We start from the raw sequence: 17,848 nt of genomic DNA, 5'->3' as shown, positions 1-17,848 counted from the left end.
CTGTTGAGGCTGCGACCTTGTTTTCTTTTGTTACGCAGCCTACACTTGTGACTCGAGTGTTAGAGGCACAGAGAGGTGACCTTGAGGTAGAATCCCTCCGGGAGAAGATCTCCAATGGGAAGGTTGAGAAGGGTTTGACGGTGTATCCCGGCCTGAGTGTGAGATACCGAGACCGTTTGTTTATGCCGGAGTCTTGCTGAGAGGAAGTACTCCAAGAGTTTCACCATTCACGCCTTGCGGTGCATCCGGGAGGCACTAAGATGTATCGTGACTTGGGTCGCCAGTTTTGGTGGCGGGGTATGGAAAGAGATGTGGCGGTTTTTGTGTCTAAGTGCCTTACTTGTCAACAAGTGAAGACTGAGCATCAGAGGCCAGCGGGTTTGTTGCAACCCTTGCCTATTGCCGAGTGGAAGTGGGAGCATGTCACTATGGACTTCGTTGTAGGTCTTCTGAGGACTCAGCGGGGTAGTGATGCTATTTGGGTGGTTATAGACTGGTTGACAAAGTCGGCGCACTTTATCCCTATGCGCGTAAGAGATTCGGTAGATCATCTCGCTGACTTGTATGTTCGGGACATAGTGAGATTGCACGGGATCCCAGTGACGATCGTCTTAGATAGAGATCCTCATTTTACTGCTAGGTTGTGGCAGAGTTTGCAGAGTGCCTTGGGTACTAAGTTGACATTTTGTACGGCTTATCATCCTCAGACTGACGGGTAGTCCGAGCGTACTATTCAGATCCTTGAGGATATGCTTTGAGGTTGTGTCCTTGACTTTAGTGGGACGTGGGAAAGGCACTTGCCCTTGGTGGAGTTTGCCTACAACAACAGTTTTCAGTCGAGTATCGGTATGGCGCCGTTTGAGGCTTTGTATGGCCGACCGTGTAGGTCTGCAGTTTGTTGGGCTGAGGTGGGTGATGCACCTTTGTTGGGTCCGGAGTTGGTTAGGGAAACGACGGAGAAAGTTGAGCTTATCTGTAGGAGGCTTGTTATAGCCCAGAGTCGCCAAAAGAGTTATGTCGACCGTAGGAGGAGACCTTTGGCGTTTAAGATAGGTGATCATCTTTTCATGAAAATATCACCTAGGCAAGGTTTGATGAGGTTTGGGAAGGGTGGGAAGTTATCCCCTCGGTTTATCGGTCCCTTTGAGATCCTTGAGAAGATTGGGGAAGTTGCTTATCGTTTGGCTTTGCCACCGCAGTTGTCCGGGGTACATGACGTATTTCATGTTAGTATGCTTCGGAAGTACGAGCCGGATCCATCACATGTGTTGGATTGGACCAATTTGGAGGTAGATGAGGATGCCTCGAATGAGGAGAGACCGGTTCGGGTCTTGGATAGACGGGATCAAGTCTTGCGAGGCAAGACCATTCCCTTGGTAAAGGTTTTGTGGAAGCATCACGGAGTGGAGGAAGCCACTTGGGAACGTGAGTTGGAGATCCGTGAGAAATATCCGGACGTGGTTATTGATGTATAATCATATATTGTGATTTTGTAATACTGTTGAACCTCAAGAGCATTAAATATGTCTAAAGTTGTGGAACATTGTATATGTTGTGGTTAATGGAAGTTTATTTTAACATTGCGTATGTTAAATGTATTGTAGAAATGCAAGCATGATATAAATGTTGCATGTGTTGTAAAATGGCGGAAAATGTGTTGAAATTTGTGGAATTTCAGGGAATGCATGTTTATAATACATGTTGTGGAAAATATTGTGATTTGCCTCTTAAAAAAAGATGAGATGACCGGTAATGGGTCGGAACGTTGTATTATAATTGTTGTAATATTGTTGGGAATGGAGAAAAATTTGTTTTTGAAAAACTTGTGTTTAATTTCGAGGTCAAAATTCTTTAAGGGGGGGAGGTTATAGCGATCCTGGTTTCCCTTTGCTTAAATTGTTGTATCCGGACTTAGGTTCCGTGGAGTAGGTTGTTGTGTATACCTTGTTTACATCCTTTAGTCCTTGTATTCGAGTCTTGGGTTGTGTTGGGCAGGTTTGAAATAGGTTGGTTGAACTTAGAAACCAAGAGTAGTTGCCCAAATATTGGCCTTCACGCTCGAGCGGGGATTTTGACGCTCGAGCGGGCCCTTTGTTGTTGTTTTTTCGCTCGGGTGGGAGTTTCGACGCTCGAGCGTATTTCTCCATCTTCCAGTATCTCCTCTGCAGTGTTGTACGCTCGAGCAGGGGTTTTGACGCTTGAGCGGGAGGTTGTGTGCGACGCTCGAGCGGGAGGCTTGACGCTCGAGCGAAGACCTGGTTCAGTAAAAAGTTCTAGAAGTGTGTATCTGCCGCTCGAGCGGGAGTCTGTGAGTGACGCTCGAGCGGGAGTTTCCACACTCGAGCAGGGCGACTCTTATATAAAACCGAGATCCGACTTTTTGGATCACTTTTTCACATTCATTTCTCTCTCTTACTTTTCCAAAACTCCATTGTTGAGCCTCTCTCTCTAGAACCTTGCCTTCTCTCTAGGTATTGATCTAGTAGGAGTTGTTTCCTCATCTTTGGCCTTTACAAAAAAGTTGTTGATCGTCGAGGGCTATCTTTTGATCCAAGAATCTCGGGATTTGGAGTATTTCCGTTTTCTTCATCTTCTTCGTTGGGTGTCAACTTTTGAGGTAGGGATTCCTACTCACTCTTATGGTCTTTGACATAGATTTTTGGTTGTTTTGATAAAGTGTTGAAGTTGGGTAATTTTGGGACTTAGGGTTTCAAAATGTTAAAAGAGGGTTTTGTTATTTTGATTCTAAAATGCGTATTTTGGGTTTCAAAATAGTGGTATGGTTGTTGGTTGGTGAAATATGGACCATTGGATCATTATTGGAAAATGGGGAAGAATGCCCTAATTTGTATATAAATTAATTGGTACAATTAATTTGGGAAAGTTATGGATTGATGAAATTGAGTTGTAAAAAATGAAATTGGTTCATTATGTGGCGGCCTAGTGGAGTTGGTTACGTTAATCGCTCACTTTTGAAAACATTGATAATTTATCTGTTAATGCTCTTATTATCTGCTTAGATATAATTGCTTGGGGCTACCGGTGGAGGGTAGTCGTGATTGTTGTAGACAATGCATGTTGATTAGGAAAACTAAAACTAATCAATTGGATATGTCATAGAGTATGACAGATGATAGAATACATTAACGTTATGTATTGATTGATTGTATATATGACCTATGCGTATATACATTGTGTGTGTGTGAGGAGATAAGGGATGTACTCCACGGTTTAGGGGAAGATAGGGGATGGACCTCTAAACCGGATGTTATTTGGGAGGAGATAGGGGATGGACTCCACTGATACAGCTCATATGCTTATCTTTGGAAGTGTTGATATAGCTAATATGCTTATTTGTTGAAATGTGGATACAGCTTGTATGCTTATCTGTTGAGATGTTGATACAACTAGTATGTTTATCTATTGTAAAATGGGAAACGTTTAATATGAGTCACTGTCTCATACAAGTGGTTGGCCAGGTTCTGAGCCGTTGATGTAAATTGTGAAATTGATATGACATGAAAAATGAAATGAAACACGAACATAGGGGTCATGAAATGGAAATGGATTATGAATTGATTGGTGGAAATTGAACATTTATCAATTGCTAATGTCTTAGTTATTGCTCATACTGTGTTTAGTATATCTCTACTGGGTGTTGGCTCACCCTATATGGGACATTATTTTCAGGTACAGGTAGCATGCCACCTCCAAGGACATAGCTTGGATGATGATGAGAGTTGAAGACTCTTTTGTTTATTTTGTTTGTATTACATGTATATCAAGCCGAGGGCTTATTTTGTATAGAGTTAGTACTCTTTTTTTGTGTAACCAAGTGTTGACTTGGAAAGCTGTAAGCCCGTAGGACATTTGCTTTTGTTGTTAACATGTAATACGGTTGAAAGAACTACTCTGATGAATAGAAATGGTTGACTTCTTTGTATCAATACATGTCTAAGGTGATGGATTTTATGTATTATTTTGAGGGCGTTACACAAACCCCAACCGGCACAACAATGAGTGAGGAGGAGAAGATGGACAAAGAAAATACATACAGACAGAGCTCTGAACCAGAAGAAAAGAACAAACCAAGAGAAGTCACGACGGAGAGAGAAGACGGCTGAAAGGAGACGGAAGAGACGAACGCAAACACTTCCACCCTTCAACCAGGTTTGTAGATTCAAACTAGGGTTTTGATTTGGGGATTTCACTAAAAAATCAAGGTTTTGATTGAGCAACTCCAAAATTATGTAAAATTAGTGAACCTTAAGGAACTCTAGGTTCTTGAATTAATTCTGAAAGCATGTGATTTTATTGTTTTAGATTGTGAATTTTTCTCTTTTTTTATAAACTTCTTGAGTCTTAGTTGGGAAAAATACCTTCTATGTCAATTGCTTATTATGAAATTGGGTTCTTTAAATGGGTTGAACACAATTTTTTTTTTTAATTTGTTATTCTAAAACAATTGATGATCTGTTACAAAAATTAGGATCCTTTAACTTAGTTGTGATTGTATATAAAAAAAAAATTTTAAAAAAATTCTTGAATCTAAAATTAGAGAACCCTAAGGGAATTCCAGGTTCTTGAACTAATTTTGAAAGCATGTGATTGTATAAAAATTAGTTTCTTGAATTAATTTTTTTTTTATGTTCATTTTAATTTGCAGCGAGTTGAAAAATCAGCTTAAGTGGTTAATGCATTTTAGTTGAAAATTCTACTTCAATAGTTCTTGCTTATGAGTACATAATTTATTTGCTACTAATTTTCTTCACAAATTTGTCTCTCAAATTAGTATTTATGTTGTGAAATTATTATGTTTCTTATTTTAATTTGGACTTGGACAATTAGGAATTTAGATTATTGCCGTTGATTGATTGTTGTAGCTCCATTTTAAAAAATAAATTAGTATAGACACACTTTGGTTATACCTTAATGGGACGGTTGTTTTGGATAAACTAAAACCTAGATCACAAGTATTCTTGAAAGGGAAGATATGTACATTTAACAATATTTACTTGCTCTACATCTCTGATCTATTAAAAAATTTAGCAATGAAACTCAAATCCATTTGCCTGGACTCAGCTAACAGTGTCCTTTCTCCTCATTATCTTATGTTATTCTCCATGAAGTCAGCCTATGTATTTGTAACCACTTGATACATTCTCTTTTTTCAAGTTCTCTTTTCTTTCTTTTTTTAAAGCTTTGCATTAATAAATGGGTGGGGATTGTTTGGAAAATGCTTAAGCTCCAGACCTAAAAACCACTTCATAAGCATGTGGTGGTTGTAAAACAGAGTGAGTGAGGAAGGTCTAAAGATGAAATTTCATGGTCAAATTCAACTTTTTCTGCTTGGTTGACTATATCATAAATGTTCATATTGTCACTTCTTTCAGCTCTCAACTAGGTGGATGAAAAATGTTTATCTTTAGCCAAGTTCTTTTTTCTTTAAAATTTACAGAGATATGGAAGCCTTTTCTTATAATAATGTTTTCTTTTCTATTATTTTTCTTACTTGGTTTCTTGTGGTTTAACAGGTCATAGGGAATTACTAGTTTCAATTCGTTTCAACGAACCTGAATGGTAATGGTCAGGATGCTTTTTACCAGATCATCTGGGTGATACTCAAGTGAAAATGCAGAATCATGTTTGTGGTGCAATCAGTATGATACGTGTAATTACCACATTATGTTGAATTAGCATGAGTTAGTGCCTTATTTTATTTTATTTTTTTAGCTCACATCTTTTAAGACCAGGCACATTGTTTTGTGAATATGCTTGTTTAGTGTTTACCCTTTCAAGTATTTTATGCCGCCAATTTTGGTTTTTAATTCATGTGACATATTTCATTTTAATTAATCGTTTTTCTCTTCGCTTTGTTTTAAGAGTATTGCTCAAAATTTTCTTGAAAACACTCTAGGAAAGGAAGCCAAATTTTGATGTTACCTGTACGGGAAAGAAATAAACCTTCTCGTATAATCCTGTTGATCAAGTCTGCGCTCCTCCGTACGACATCGCTTTACTCCCTGAAAACACAAACTTGAGCTAGCCGGCGGGTGTGTGTCGGATACCTCTCTGATGCCTAAGTCAGCAAAATAGACAAATAGACAAAAAGCTCTGTATATTCAGGAATCAAAGTTGTGTTACCTCTCCATAGGTGATGTTATGAGCTTTTATAGGTTCTGTGTGGCACAATCCTAGTAGGACTCTTACTCCTCCATGTAGAGTCCTCATAAGAATCACATTCCTGAAAGATAATGCTTATCCTTCAACACCTCCCTCACTGCTTAAACCAAGTGAGATGGTTTTACCATGGTTGGATGTTACGACCGAGATAACATGGCCACGCTAAAGCCCCAGACTAGTCCGAGCTCCAACTAGCTCGGTTCTTCCTTTCACTGTGTGTACCTCGGTTTGACATATTCCAACTGGGTTGTCCGAGACCACACTAACCACAACGAGCTTGGACCGAGCTAACCAATAGTAAGGTTCTGAGGAAAGCTCAACATACTTCGGCTCAATATGGTATGACCGAGCTAACTGTTACCGCTCTGAGTGTGGTGACCGAGTGTAGACGCGCCCGCGTGGGGGCCCTCGCTACAATTCGGACTCGATTTGTGTCACGGTTCTTAATCTGAACCAAAGAGTCCAAATCCGGCAAATCGTTTTGAGAAACAGATTTTTTGAAAAGAAGTGCCAAACATGGATTGCTTTGCCAGATACAGAGTCGCCACCTAAATATTTTAAAATAGGAGAATTTAGGAAACCCTGACTCGGTGCCGAAGGCCACGTGTCCATCATTGCCAAAGTTGCCTCGGCTCGGGAGCTTGGGTACGATTAGGGAAGGTCAGCTATGAGCACCCCCTCTCGCCCGATCCGAAGATCGGCCTCTACTAACCGTGATATCCGTTTTTCAAAACGTTATGTGTTCTTAAACCAGTTATTAGCCTAGAGTTACTATGTTATACGCACAACAAACAAGTATAGACTAGGTTGCCTAATTTGGAAATAAGCATTGCATATTCGTTTGTCTTGAAAAACACTTTGGAATTTGCTACTCGTAAGTAGGCTAAAGCACGGATTTCAACGAGTTGTTCCAACTCAAACAATCTAACCTTCACCCACAGGCATTCAAGCAGTTTATATCACATAAGCATCTAGCCTCTTGGTAATCATGCTATTATGGCAACACTCACACGCATGCGGTATGCTAAAGCATAAATGCTTACCTAGTACTCCGAGCCAAAACGAAAACATGTTAGCAATCAATGCATGATCCAAGTCCATGTTAAGTGGCTAATGCAACGCATACAGAATGTCACTAGAGTAGGCTCGGCTAGTCAATAGATGATATGTGAAAATGCACAAGTAGCATGTATTCAAGTTAGATTTGAAATACTTATGCAGTTAGTATGATGCGCCGAGCCTGGTGCATGCAATACTGATGAATGATGCACGCATGCATAGCATAAGGTATGCTAAAGTAAACATGTCCTAATACTAACCATCAAAAGCAGATAAGTAAAAGGGACCATCAAAAGCAGGTAAGTAAAAGGGAGAAAGAAGTGGGGGTTGGAAGACATGCACACACGCACCCACACTTATTACAGATTCACCCTCGCTCGGAGGGACCAAAAGAATAATACAAATTAATTAACCTACAAGCTAATTAATTATTACAGACCAATTAATTAATTAACAAATTAACTAATCCAATGAAAGCAGTAAACGGCCTCGGGAAAAGGGCCCAATGCAATGCGCGCTCGGCTCTGCTCGGAAAGTCACTGCCATGCACAAGTTTGCCTCTGCTTTGACTGTTCTGCTCCTCTGAAAATTGCACAAGTCCCAGGGAGCACTCTATGGACACTTTGGAACACCACCGGCTAAGTGAGATCATCACCGGCCATTTAGAATGGTCATCGGCTAAACGTTATGCTCTCGGCCAAACCTGTTTTGCCGGTCGGCACCCAACACTGCCGGCCGGCCAATGCTTCCTGTTGAAACCTGCAACTGACAGCAGCAGAGGGCAAAACAAGGCATGACAATGTATTTCAAGCAAGTGTGTGCACCAACACATCCCTTATCATGTTTGTGACTCAAAGGGATATGTTCCTTGATTCTCGGACCACCAATCGCGCATTTCAATGCGTGGTGGCCCAAAGAGTCAAAGTGTGCAATTTCAATATGGAATAAAATGCACAAAACAAACAATGGGCCCCAACCTCCATCATAATCAATTCAAGAGGCAAGAGATGCATGCTTAATGTTATGCAACCTAGGCATGGAGGCTAAGTATGCAACATGAACATGAGGACGAGTATGCAAGTCAGCAAACATGCAAAGTGTAATCTTAACCATGCACACATGCAAGGCATGTAACATGTTAGGAAACTTAGCAAGAAATGCATGCCAAATGCAACACCATTTAAACATGCAACAAAATGTCATGAGCCAAGTACCTAAGCATACAAACATGCATGCAAACATGGTTGAATACCTAAGCATATAGAAGCAACTTTCAAGCACACTTAAAAGGGGCAAACATTGGCACATAGCGTACATGATAAGCTTTGAAAAACATGTAGAAGATGATGCCAAATCAACCTACCAATGCAAGCAAAGCATGCATCCAAGCCCAAGGACTTAAACTATGATCATATGACACATGAAGCAAATGATCAAAGTGAATCAAAACAGTCCCAAATCATGCCAAATTAAGGTCAAAGACACACCTAGATGGCATCTAAATGGCCTATACATGGAAGCATACAAAAGGGGCCAAATATGGAGCATAAGATACCAACCTCTTAAAGCATTAAAGGATCATCAAATGCGAGCATACAAGCATGCTATAAGGACTGAAATGGCATGATAAGTGGTTCCAAACCACTGAAACAAAGCAAGTAAAGCATGCTAGGGGGGTCAACACTCAAGGCCTACAAGGGAGATTGCATGGTAGCTATACAAAGCAAAGTATGGATGACCCAAATGACCAAAAACAGACCTTAAGCACACTAAAACATGCATAAAAGCTTCACAAAGCTAAGCCAAAACATGTAAGCATGGTGGTCTAAATGCTAGGCACATGTTAAGGCAATTCATGGCATTACAAGACAAGTATGCAAGGCAAGCATGGTGTGTCTAAACCAAGTAAAAACAGTGCTATATCATGGAAAAATAGGCACAAATAACACTTAGGCCTCGTTTGGCAAGAGGCTATTTTAGCCAATTAGCCAAAAAGTTATTAAATTAGCCAAAAAGTTATTAAATTAGCCAAAAAGCTAACAATCCATACCAAAAAGTCAAAGATTCTATTTTCTCTCTACTTTTTGCACATCTTTTCGTAATTAGCCAAAAAGTCATCCCAAACATACAAGTTTTTTTTACCTACCTTTTTAGCCAAATAGCCAAAAAGTTACTAAATTAGCCTGTTCCCAAACGAGGCCTTAATACATGGCCAACATGAACTTAAAAATGGTGCTCACGCATAGGGCTAAAATGGCACTTTTTGAAGACAACAAGGAGAGGGGATGACCCTCTCCTTCCTAGGACCTTAAACCACCATCCTCACCACTGAAATCCCTCAAGATTTCAGTGGTGAGGAGGCCCAAACAAGGTGGTCCCGAAATTCACCAAAAATAGCACAAAATGGGGCCAAACAAGGCCTAAGAGGGGGTAGACGACCCCAAACACAAAAGTGGTCTTAATGAAGTATCTTAACCACAAAAAAACAGAACTTTTTTATGTTATACACAAAGCCAAAATCCGCAAGAAAGACAGGCTAAAAGGGTGTGCAAAAACGGGGAATAAAGAGGGTAAGAAGTTACCTTTGAAGACCGGCAAGAACCAGCAGCCTTTAGGTCTCGAAAACCAGTCCTCAACCTCTGAAAACAAGCTCCATGAACCTCCAAGTGATGATGGAAGTGTGTGGCTATGAAGTGGTGTGCAATAGGCCAAGAACAAGCCCCTTTTGGACCCTCTAATCCACACAAATGTAGAGAGAGAGAGGGAGATATAGAGAGGGAGTGATATATATGTGATATATATCAGATTTTTCTAACCCCTAAAATGGAAGGAGAGGCTCTCCTTATATAGAGAAACCAAGGGGGCAAAGCTTCTCTTAGAAGCTTTGACCAAAAAGGCCAAGCTTCTCTTAGAAGCTTGGAGCAAAAGGGCCAAGCTTCTTGGAGAAGCTAGGCAAAAGGGTCAAGAGGTTTCAAGCTTCTTCAAGAAGCTTTAAAGAAAAAGGGGTCAAGCTTCTTGGAGAAGCTAAAAAAGGTCAAGCTTCTTGGAGAAGCTAAAAAGGGTCAAGCTTCTTGGAGAAGCTAAAAAAAAGGTCAAGCTTCTTGGAGAAGCTAAAAAGGGTCAAGCTTCTTGGAGAAGCTAAAAAAAAGGTCAAGCTTCTTGAAGAAGCTAAAAAAGGTCAAGCTTCTTGGAGAAGCTAAAAAAGGGTCAAAAGGTTCAAGCTTCTTGGAGAAGCTAAAAAAGGGTCAAAAGGTTCAAGCTTCTTGGAGAAGCTAAAAAAAGGTTCTAAAGGGTCAAGCTCCCTCAAGAAAAGGTCTCGGTCAGGACAAGTGGCCGATTGATCAAAAACAGTGGCCGGCCGACCAAACATAATGCCGACCGACCATCAATAGTGCCGACCGGCCATCACCAATGGCCGGTGGCATCAAGCCATGGCCGGTGAGGTGTGGGGATGGCCTACAAGCTACTTCCCACCCTCAGAAGCAAAACAACAAGTGTTTGGTGCAAAACCAGACACAAAACAGTCGAGTCGAGAGATCCTGAGGCAGGGCGTGTAGCCGAGACCTCCGGGAACTCAAGACGAACACGAACAAGGATGATCACCGAGTGTTCAAACGATGACGTCCAAGTCTTGAGGATGGTCAAAAATGGGGTGTCTACAGTTGCCCCTCTTTGACAGAACTCGAAAGTCATAACAATGATGGGAGTGAGTGTCAAAGCCCAGAGACGACCCATTTTTGACAAGGCCGAAGACTTAGACAAAGCATACAAGCTACATATAAAGATATGCGCCCGAAGGTAGGGGCAAAATGCAACTGACAATGCAAGAAGCCGAACATAACTTATGATCATGCAAAGAAACATAGGGACATATCCCGGTGTTTTGGAAAGGTATAAGCATTGGAACGTATTCTAAATGCTCTTAACCAAAGAGGGAGGAACATAGGGACGCATCCCTGTGTTTCAAAAAAGTGGAAGAAACATAGGGACATATCCCGGTGTTTTAGAAAAAGAAGGAGAAACACAGGGACGTATCCCGGTGTTTCAGAAAAAGAGAAGAATCAGGGACGTATCTCGGTATTTTGGAAAGAAAGAAAAGCAAAGGGACGTATCCCGGTGTTCCGGAAGGAATGAGAAACATAGGGACGTATCCCAATGTTTCAGAAAGAAAAAGAAACATAGGGACATATCCCAGTGTTTCGAAAAAGAAGAAGAAAAATAGGGACGTATCCCGGTGTTTTAGAACAAGGAGAAGAAACATAGGGACGTATCCCGGTGTTTCAGAATAAGGAGAAGAAACATAGGGACGTATCCCGGTGTTTCGAATTGGGAAGGGGAAACATAAGGACGTATCCCAGTGTTTCCGGATAAGAGAGCATGCATAACAATGCAAGTAGAATGTGCGCGACAACGCAAGTGAAGAGGTGTGCATGACAATGCAACCTAAGATGAATTCCAAATACACTGAAATCGTGTGGGGAAAGGGGACAGGGAGAAACATAGGGACATATCCCGGTGTTTCGGAATGGTGTGAGCATTGGAACGTATTCTGAACGCTTTTAACCGAAAAGGGAGAAACATAGGGACGTATCCCAAAGGTTAGGGACATATCCCAAAGGTTAGGGACGTATCCCAAAGATTAGGGACGTATCCCAAGGACTAAGGACGTATCCCAGAGGTTAGGGACGTATCCCAAAGATTAGGGACGTATCCCAGTGATTAGGGACGTATCCCAAGGGTTAGGGACGTATCCCAAGGACTAGGGACGTATCCCAGTGATTAGGGACGTATCCCAGTGGTTAGGGACGTATCCCAAAGATTAGGAACGTATCCCAAAGGTTAGGGACGTATCCCAGTGATTAGGGATGTATCCCAAAGATTAGGGACGTATCCCAAAGATTAGGGACGTATCCCAGGGATTAGGGATGTATCCCAAAGGTTTCGACAAAGGAGAAGAAACATAGGGACGTATCCCGGTGTTTCGGAGAGGAGGAGAGAAACATAGGGATGTATCCCGGAGTTTCGGAATGGAAAGAGAAACATAGGGACATATCCCGTTGTTTCATAATGGAAAGAGAAACATAGGGACACATCCTGGTGCTTCGGAAAAAGAGAAAGAAACATAGGGACGTATCCTGAAGTTTCGGAAAGAGAGTGAAACGTAGGGACGTATCCCGGAATTTCGAAAGGAATGAGAAACATAGGGACGTATCCCAATGTTTCAGAAAGATATAAGAAACAAAAGGACGTATCCCAGTGTTTTCAAACAAAGGAGCGTGCAAAACAATGCAATGCAGGTGCACAAGATAGTGCGACAAAATGCATTTTCTATGCAAGTATGGGGGCATTTTCTATGCAACATTGAAAGCATATTCTATGCAGAAACATAACGATGCGCGGCATGCACGCAACCGAAGTGTATATGAAAGTTCACATTCTATGCAATGGAAGGGCATCAAACATGTACTCTAGTGCCTCCGATTTACCTTTCGGAGGACTTGGCAACACAACTCTGCTCGAAAAAGGGACACCCTGTTTACATTGGCGAGAGATGACCTCTGCTGCTGCTTTAATTGCCATTTTGACTTGAAGCAGGCTTAAGCTTGGAGTAGAGGCACACTCATTCTTCGGAGCACTGACAAGGCTTGAAGAGGTACATCCGGAGCACAATCACGGAGTTTGCTGAAGGTGAAACACACTCAGATGCTTAGGTTTTCCCTCTTTTCTTTTGCTTTGTAGTCTGGAACCTATGTAGCTTCAAATAGGTCCTTGTTTTACTATTCTGACATGACTTGGGTTGAACCCTACAGTTTTATGAAAGAACGAATCTTGTTTTGCACAAATGTGAAGAATGGCACAGCACTCTAAGCACAAAGCGATCTTATTTTTGAAGTTAAGAAATGAGTTCTTAACCGGGTATTGAGCCTACGACTGAACACAGCGCACTACGACTCAACAACGGAAAACAAAAGGTAAACAACCTAAACACATCGAGACACGCTCGGAACGACTCAAAGCAAGAATCGAGACAAACAAAACAAAAGACACGACACACAGACGTGCACAGGGAGCCTGTTTCACCGGGTATTGTTTCCCACCCTTTCTCATTTGTGATCCTCACATCACTCGGCCCTCAAGCTTTATTTTTCTAAAAAAGCCCTCTTCTCAATTTTTCTCTCATCGTACATCTCTCTATTCTTCAATCTCTCATTTTTTTCAATCCCTCCCCTAGGTGGTTGATGGATAAACAGGAAATCGTGGGCCCTTGCCTCTGGTATTCTACCTGCTTTTGATTCTTGTTCACAACAGTGAATTCCTCCCACAGTGGGGTTGCGCTACAACTGGGTATGTAGCAAATCTGTAGCTGACATCAGTTGATGATGCTCTGCTGGGAAGTTCGGACATGATCAGATCTGATGAGGGAGTTATCTCACCCCATTCCAGTTCGTACTTCGCACTTGTCTCGATACCTCGTTGCTTGGAGGATGAGAGAGCTTTCGGCCCTTTGTTGTTGACTTCAGTTGTGCCCTTTTCTGGCAAGTAGAGTGCCCTTTCTGGCAAATGCATTGACAACAGGGAAAAGACAGGAAGCCTGACTCAACTGTGCCCCTAGTTCATTATTTTGACCATTTTTTGTTTTGGTTTTCTACTAAAACAATTTTGACCAACATGAGAGTTAGATTAACACACTTGTTCAATTTTTGATTTGAAATCATGCAAGTCAGGCTATGAGCACTGAAAATTTTCCTTTTTTGGGTCCAAGAAATGGTCCAGTTTTTGGAAAAGATGAAACAATTTTCGAGAAAATTAGTCAACCTCAGTAAAAATTCTCAAAAACTATTTTCGCAAATGGCCGATGCTTAACAAGCGCGGAACTTACTCTTGAGACGTACAACCTCGGATCTGGACGAAAATTGCCCCCTTGCTCGAAGAGAGCTGCATGGCAACGGAAAGTTGCCCCTTGTTTGAACGGCACCGCAGTGCATTGAATGGCAACGGAAAGTTGCCCCTTGTGTGAATGGCACCGCGGCGCATTATAATCAGTCCTCGAAGCGATGATTGCAGCCGAACTCTCGGATACAGAGAAGGCAAAGATTATCAGAACCATTACATGGACATGATCGAATTTGAAGTGTTTTAGGGCTGGACTTCAGAATGAAGTTGCCTACGTATCCCAAGGATGGGAATCAAGCCTTACGTAGTTCGGGGTTAAGGTACTGTCACACCCCAAATCCGGGCATGACCGGCCGTGGCCCACAGGGACCTAGCCCAAGGCACACGTAAGCCTAAACACGAATCCAATCACATTGAACAACTAAACAATAGTCTAATAATAAATAACCAAAACTCAATCCAGACATGTCACAATTATAAACGGCAAAATCAATCGTAATAAAAAATCATCCAAACTTATGGGATATAAACAACCCACCTATCAAAAATAATCCTAAATGAACTTCGATAAGAATAAATATAAATATGCACAAACTTGACATAACACTCTAAACTAAAGGAATGCCCTAGAGGTCCATGCAATTGAGTCCCCGCTACGCCATGAGTCCACTCTAAGTCCTTCTAACACTTGGAAATGGTAACAACTAAGTCAGCTGATAGCTCAGTGAGTAGCAACATGGATAGTAAATACAGTTTTGAAAACAGGGTTCAATTCCAAAATAAGATATATATCACAGAAACTAGATTGGCATACAGTTTGGTAAATACAATCTGTTTCAAAAAGAAGGTTCCACAATTCAACACTTAAAATACTCATGTCTCGCAAGAACATGATAAACGACATTTTTCACTTAAAACAGATTATAACATGAACACCAATAATTTTCTGGGTACCAATAAAAACAAATAATCTGCCACACATTTCTCAGCCTATAAGCCCCGTTGGATCCAATACCGAACTAAGAGTCATCCTCAGGGTGGCACCTGGGCCTTTTCTCAAAGACGATCCGATTGAAGGTCACCTAGTTGTTTTTAAAGGTCTTTTCCTTACAATCGTTGAGCACTAGAGTCATCACGGCCCAACCCGGATCTGTTCCCTAGTGGCCAGAGTCACCACACACAGTGGAATAATTTCCCTGGACTAAATGCACACATGGTCCCAATAATCAATACACATCAGTTTTCGCAAAACATGGTGGTTCATCATTATAAACATGAGACCAAAACAAATAGTTTACAGTATGCCAAGTTCACACATGTTTCAGAAATAATTTGAATCAATTGATAATATAATAATTTATCAAAACAGTTTAGTCTTGAAACAACAATTTAATTTTCCAACAGTTCAGGGTAGGGGAACATTTATAAAAATACGTAGCATGAAACTACTCACCTGGAACGAAATAATGTAATCCTCGAATAGAGTATGAAAGTCCAACTAGTGCCCTGAACCAATATGAAAACTACACGTCACTGCTAATTTAAAAATACTAAAGAATACGAACTGAGTAACCCCAAACTAAAGCGCACTAACACGGCTCAACCCAACTCACCGTTACTCTTAAATATTACCAAAGTTCATGTTCTTCAAGGTCTAAAATCACCCAAGACATAGGTTCCAATCGAAACTTAACTAAAAATAACTTTAAGATAAAACAGTGTTTTAAACTAGTTTTCCCAATCTATTCGCTAACTTTGAAAATTTCAAAACCCACTCCACGCTATTCGAAAAATTCCAATAACCTCCAGATATGATCTAATATATCCTAAGTTTCAAACCCAATTGGTTTCACTTGATTTGCTTATCAAAATAATTTTCTATAATTAATTATATCCAAACAGGTTGTTTTCTGCAGCACTTTAAAGAAATTGACGGTTCTCTTAATATACACGAGCAATCAATGCAAGGCCGAAAACATACGAAACTAGTCTCGTAACCGGTTCTAATGACACTAATTTGATAATTTTTGGATTTATACCCAAAGAGAACAACAATCCCGAATTTACTGTTTTGGACTGGTTTCCTGGACAGATTTGAATACCTCAATTTATATGGATTTCGACTCCCAAAAATTATGAAAAAATTCAGATATGCAATTCAATGTGTAATTGATCTACTGTAAAAATGTCAGATTAAAATTCATCCGTTTGATATGGTTTCTTGATTTTTAAAGTTTGCGATTCTGTGCAGAATTTTTTTGGACTGAAAATTACACCCAATCTTTACACATAAATTTAGCTCCTCAAGTTTCTTAATAGGATATCTATATACACAATACATAAACCTACAACCTCTCCATGAATGAATAAAATAATTATAGAATAAGGATAGAACAAAGAAAGAAGAGAAGAAAACCTAAGAGGGCTAACCTTTGATGATCACACACAACACAACACACCCAAAAGTTCTTTGATTGCAACATCTTCTTCTTTTTTTCCTTCTCGCAAACCTTCTCCCGTGCTGCTGTGTTGTTGCCCTATGTGGTGAACAAATAATAGAGTAGGGTTTGTGTTTATTTTATTTTATACTAGTAGTGGGCACACATAGGTCAAATAAATAAATAAATATACAAAATATATGTATAAGTTATATGTAACTCAAATGGTAGGAGTCTTATATATTAACCTTGTGGTCTAGAGTTCAAGTCACACCCTCCTCTCTCTCTATATATTTTTTATAATAAATCTTGCCTCTAAATTAAATGCTTTCACCACAAATTTATTTTAAGTTTAAAATTAATTAAAACATCCTCCAATAATATTTAATTTGCACCTTAGAATTCACCACAAAAATATTTGAGATTGTAATATTATTATTTAATTATTTACTTAATTTTTATATTCGGGTTCTCACATTCTCCCCTCTTAAAAAAAAGTTTCGTCCTCGAAACTAACCTGAGTAAATCATGAGAACAGATGTGGGTACTTCTTGCGCATCTCATCCTCGCGTTCCCAAGTTGCCTCTTCAACTAGATGATTACGCCACAGTACCTTAACCAATTTAATGGCGTTTGTACGCAACATTTTCTCTTCTGAATACAAAATCTGAACAGGCATCTCCTCATACGAAAAATCCTCTCTAATCTAAAGCGGCTCATAATCTATCACATACGACGGACTGTGTACATATTTCCTCAGCATAGACGCGTAAAACACATTATGCACTCCTGCCAACCTAGGGGGTAAAACAACACGGTACACAACCTCACTAACCTTTTCTAATACCTCAAATGGTCCAACGTATCTAGAACTCAACTTTCATTCCTTTCCAAACCTGATGACTCCTTTCCATGGTGATACTTTCAAGAATACCACATCCCCCACATGAAACTCTAAGTCTCTCATACGATGATCAGCATAACTTTTTTTTTTTTTCTACTCTGAGCTGTCAATAATCTCTCTCTGATGGTGATAATTTTCTATGTAGCATCCTCCGCCAAATCAGGTCCCAACATTTGCCTTTCACCAACCTCATACCAACACAAAGGAGACCTACACTTCCTTCCATACAAAGCCTCATAAGGGGCTACTGCCAAACTAGAATGATAACTATTATTATGTGCAAACTCCATAAGCGGCAAATAATCATCCCAATTACCTCTCCACTCCAAAGCATAAGCCCTAAACATATCCTCAAGGGTTTGAATAGTCC

The sequence above is a fragment of the Camellia sinensis genome, chromosome 8 (assembly GCF_055761805.1).
Source record: "Camellia sinensis isolate YWXY chromosome 8, ASM5576180v1, whole genome shotgun sequence".
In the NCBI taxonomy this organism is placed as follows: Eukaryota; Viridiplantae; Streptophyta; class Magnoliopsida; order Ericales; family Theaceae; genus Camellia; species Camellia sinensis.
The sequence above is the reverse complement of the archived record's forward strand: the minus strand, read 5'-3'. Positions refer to the sequence as shown.